Here is a 5,672-nt window from a genome sequence, read left to right on the forward strand (position 1 = left end):
TAGATTGTGTGGTTGTAACTTGATTTGGTTATATATATATATATATATATATATATATATTAATGAAAGGTGAGATTTTTTTCTTTATTGTGGGACCCACCCATGTTGCACATTTTAATGGCCATAAGAACATTTGGCTGAGGAAGTCTCTTACTCTCTCGCAGCTCTCTCTCTCTCTCCTGCCTTCCTTTTTTTTTTTTTTTTTTTTTTTTTTAAGCTTCATATTTTTTTCTTTTCTTTTAAGCTTCATATTTTTTTTCTTTCTTTTAAGCTTCATATTTCTCCTCCATTTTTCAACCAAATGGTCGGGTTTTTGGTCTTGGTTCTTTAACGGAAAACGTTCCTCTCATCGTTCTCTATCACATGGTGAAGGATTTAATTTTTGGAGGAGCGGTGATTATTTTACGAATTTAAAAATTTTTGGATATAAGGCTTCGGAGGTGGGTTTTCGGCCACTTGGAATCGGATTCCGGAGCCAAGACTTTAGAACAGTAGAATCTCTTCATTGATGACTATGTTCCCACCGAACAGTTTTTTGTTCCGCCGCCATTGATCGGTGCTGACTTTTGTTGATCGGTATTGACCGCGTTGACCAACATTGACTTTTCTGGCCATGGATGTATTTTGGCTACTTTTGAGGTAAGGATGTTTAAACCTTCACGTTTTGACTTTAGTTGAGTTCGATATTTGATTTCTTGCTGAATGCTTAAAATGACTGATATCGAGATTAAATTGTTTATTATGTATTTACATGTTTATGTGGCGAAACATGATTTAAATGATGTTAATTGTGTATATATAAGTGCTTTGTTACAAAGTTGTTTAATGAGCATGCTTTGTGTTGAATTGTTCTCTTGAGGTTATATATATATACATACATGATGATGATGATGAGTATGCATGATTAAGTTAATAAAATGTAAGCATGTGTATTGTTAATTTCATTCATGCATGATTCCATTCATGGCATGGGCATGGTTTGGGAAAAGTGAGGTTGAAATGATTCTTGTAAAGAAATATGATTGAAAGGGAATTGTGAGAAAATGATTTAGAAACGAATCGGGTATCACGAGCCCATGGCTAACTTGACCTAAAATGGGCGTGGCTCGGTGTAGGGTATAAAAAAGTTGACACTAAGAGTGTCAATCCCGGCTCGGTAAAGTCAGTCAGCGGCTAACGTGACCTAGAGTGGGCGCGACCCAGTGTAGGTTATGAAAAAGTTGACACTAAGAGTGTTAATCCCAGCTTGGTAAAGTTAGTTAGCGTAGGTGGGGATTTAGGGTTAGTGTGAGACCAAGCTCGGGACGGTTACGTAATCCATTTCATTTCATGGCATTTTGGCACCTAAGACTATGACTAATTATGTGAAGATAATTTTTTAAATTGAATGACGTGGATTGTGATTTTGATAATTCCCCGTGTATGATCCCGACATCTTTTTTCCGTTCTTTGGTTATTGGCTCAAGGGAGTCCAAAACCGGTGTTCTAGGCATTTCCTACTGAGCTATTGAGCTCACCCCATCATATTATTACATTTTTTAGGTTACGGGAAGGAAGTGGCAGACGACGCTCCTCCATAGATTTGAATGGGCTAGTGGATTGTTTTATCATCTTTTGTATTTATGATCTCATTTGTTTTGTGTAAGCCTTGGGATGACACGTATATTATGTATTGACTTTGGAATTTGCTATAATGCCCTTACACGACCTCGGGTTCGGGTGAAGACCCGGTAAACGATTCGGATCCCCGAGTTCGGGTCATTACAAATTTGTTATCAGAGCAATGGTTCGAAAACCAGTAGAACGACGGGTAGAGGCCTACCTAGGGTTGTGTGGAAGGTGGAGTGCATTATTTATGTGCTTATGTTTTAAAGTGTTTCTTATCTGAGAAACATGCATACTTGCTTAATTATTTATGTGTTTACGGTTTTAAAGGGCATGCTTATTTGCTAAGTGTTTACATACTTATGTGTTTAATTGCTAAAATGTATGTATATATATATATATATATATATATATATATGTATGCGTATATAGGAGTATGCGGTCATGTATTGGGTGGTTACTGGTACGGTAGAGTACTTTTTGCAGCGTAGGTGGTTGTATGAGTTTTAACCTGAGTAGGCGAGGAGTTTGGTTACTCCAGGGTTGTTTGGGTGCCAGTTCTTATTGAACAAATGGCTAGGATTTCTAGCTCTTGGATTGAGCTATTCGGTGTCAGTTATCTTGCTCCGTCCATTGTTTTCATAGTGTAGTGCTTGGGGCACAGCTTTCGAATGATTGTGTATGGCGTAGTGCGATGCCCAGGGTGAGACGTATGAGTTTCATGTGTTAGTGCATGGGTTTTGTGACCGGAAAGGTCAGGTGTACGGAGTGAGGGGTTTCGTGGGAGAAAGGTGTTACCTTAGGGGGTTAGTGTTTGTGACTTGGGTCACGGTTTGGTGCGGAAGTTCTTTTCGAACCGGTTTGAGGTGAGTGTGATAGAGGTTGCTTGAGTCACGATTGTAGTCTATGGGTTGTAGACGTGTATTTCGAGTATTCTGGTACAGTCTAAGGAAGCGTGTTGGTTCTGGTGGTTGTGGGGACTTGTTGAACTTTGTAAGTCTAGGGTGACGTAGGCGTTGACTGGAGTCATGCCAGTGTTGTGTTATCGACCGTTTGTTTTGATTCAGTTCGTGGGTTGTAAAAGTCTGTTTTAGAAACTTGTTTGTTGAGGAGTGATTCCCATTTTGGATAGCTGCAGGAGTGTGTTGTGGGTAATTGACTCTCGGTGAGTTGATTGCATGGCTCGGTGGATGAGCAGGGTTATTGGTTGTCTCGGTTGTTAAGAGAGTCTCGAAGTGGTGTATAGTGGTCAATTTTAGCCGTGTAGTGCAGGGTTGCACGATAAGGCAAGTAGTATGGGGTCATTGGAGTACTGGGTCATTTGCGGACGAAGTGATAAAGGGTAAGTACTATGTATCAAATGGATTATGTTTTAAAATTTGAAAGTCATGGACTAGAGTTGTATTTCGGTTGTGTTTGGAGCATCAGGAGGTGGTACTTGTTATTAAGAATCCAAGGAGACAAACTGTCGATTTGAAATGATTGGGATGAGGGTGATCCCTTAGGTATAGCTGGTAGCCCCATTTGACTTTTGTTAGGGCCTAGGGTTTTTTAAAGAACGGTGTAAGGGGGAGGTAATGATGTTTAACCTAAGGCGTAAAGTTTTCTTGTTTAGGCATGTAGATTGCCTTAGGAGAAGTGGTTTGGGTAACGGTTAGGCACTAGTGACTGATTAGGTTGTTGATGGCTTTGAGGAGACGGTTGGTTGTTGAGCATTTTGGTTTTAGTGCCCATTTTTCCTTTTGGGATTTGTCGGCGTGGCATTGCCGTATAAAAATTCTTTTCTAGTGGAAAATAGTGGTTATTGTGGGGAGTATCAAGAGCAAGGCATACTCTTTGGTTGTGATGGTGGTATTCTAGGGATGTTTGAAGGGAAATCGCTTGGTGGTAGTTTGTTGTGTTGGGAAACGTGAGACCAAGTTGTCATTTGAAGATAAGGGTAGTAGAGGCGTTATAGCGTGATGTCCAGTACTGATGAGCAGAATGATTTAAGGTATGATTCAAGGATGGTTTAGAGATTATGAGTAGTTTGTTGTGTGCTGTCAAGTGGGTGGTGGGATTGTGCGCCAGTTAAGGCGATTGTGGATGATTTAGTCTTTAAAGCCAGTGAAGACGATGTTGCCAGATATACACATTTTTCTTTTAACAAGTCAGTGGGTTACTGTGACTGAGGTCATGGGTCTTATATACACGGTGTTCGAGGGAGTGTCACCTAGAAAGGTAGAGATACAATGGGTGATCTAATGCCATCGTGTAGCATAGAGGTTGTCATTTGGGAGTGATAGGTTCTAGATGGAACGGGACATGATGTCCAACGTATTGTGATCGTTCCTAGTGTTAGTACGCTGTGAGCAATTGGTGCTTTTATTTGATTGGTTTGGATAGCATGGGTGTTGCGGAGTAGCGTATGCGAGGTTCCGGTGTTGATAGTGTATGGCGGTTCGTTAGTGGTGAGGTCGCCTAGATTTGTGTTCGTAGTTCTGTACGAGTATCCGGTTAATTCACCTCCTTGTGCGTAAGGAGTTCATTTCATCTCAGGTGAGATTAGGTGTCTATGGTTGGACAATTGGTGAGTAGCGTGTGATAGGGTGTCGGGTGCATTCAGGTGCGAGTTGTCAGTCTCTTGTGAGAGCAGGGTTCGTTACCTTTTCCATTTGTTTTAGTCCTAATAAGAACATTATTGTCGTAAATCCGGTTCTTCATTTTGGAGTTGTGCGCATCTGCAAATGGATGGACCTATGTGCAGTTTGTTATACTGCTAGAGTTCACCGATAAAGGTTTGGTTGAATGGGTCAACTCACTTCCACGGAGGGAGGTGGAGTCTTTGGTTTTAATGGTGCTTATTTTGAGAGTGGTTTTAACCGGTGATGTAGGGCACGAGTTGCCGAATAGGGATGGTGTGTTTCCAGTGTTTGGTACTAGCGGTGATGTCTAGGGGATGTGTCGTGAACCATAAGTTCGAGGTTGATTAGGTAATGTGATGTGAGTTATGTATTTGGATGTTTTTATAGACGTTTGATTCGAGTAATGTTTTAAGGACTAGTGTCGGTATCGTCTCAGAATTTTATGATTTGGAATGTGAATGTATGATTCCTTTGAGGAGTAATCATAGTAATTGACTTTGGTTTTGAGATTTCAGGCATGAGATAGTCGTATTGTGTGATTTGATGAGCTGAGAATTGAATCGAATGATGTTATGGAGTTATTTATTTGGTATGGGTGTTATGAAGAGATCAGAGATCTTATGTGCTGGTCGATTATTATGGTACTTGGTGTCGTATTGCTTTTAGCTTGTTACGAGTTGTCTGATTGAGACATGGTTGGAATTCTTGGAGCTAGTATGTGACTGTATAGTTGTTGAGGTTACGTAGAGTGATGGATTGATAGTGAGTGGATTTCATGGTTGTTTTGTGGACTGTGTGAGACTATGTTTGAGGTTTGGACTTTAGGACAGGAACGACGTTTGTGTTGAGACCGGATCGATGATGAGAATGGCCTGGCCAACCATTTCTCCTGAATCAGTCCCTCTTTAGCACAATGTTGGGTCAAAGGTCAATGATTGTTTTGTTTAGTCAGGGACAATGAGAGTATGGTATTGTGCGTTGTGTTGGTGTGATAGTGTGGACTCAGGTGGTTTGTCTCGAGTGACGAGTTGTGTAATAAAAGCGGGTTGTGGTATGACCATTTGATTATTAAAGATTTTGTTTTGAGGATTTGTGTATTGGATACAGGATGGTGCACTTTATTATTTTGGTGACTCATGATTATGTAGTTGTTGGGAGATCTATTATTTAGTCATCTTAAAATGGTTAAGTATGATGATTGCCGTATAGTGCGGTTAGCAGTCGGTGGTGTGAATACGTGAAGGTGTGGCTATGCGTTAGTTGGCGAGTGCTTGGTCTGACAGGGATGTGTAGATTTGGGTTTGAGCTTGATTGTGTGATGGACGGAGTTCCTTGTCTACGGTTTTGTGTGTTCTTTAAAGGATAAGTTGAGATCGGATGTTGTCATGTTCAGGAGTCTTGTGACCGTTCTTCTTTCGAGCTCCAAAGCCTTACGTGACAGTG

This window comes from Cornus florida, unplaced genomic scaffold (assembly GCF_030987335.1).
Source record: "Cornus florida cultivar Cherokee Brave unplaced genomic scaffold, ASM3098733v1 CherokeeBrave_3.0.0_Hap2_Chr07, whole genome shotgun sequence".
In the NCBI taxonomy this organism is placed as follows: Eukaryota; Viridiplantae; Streptophyta; class Magnoliopsida; order Cornales; family Cornaceae; genus Cornus; species Cornus florida.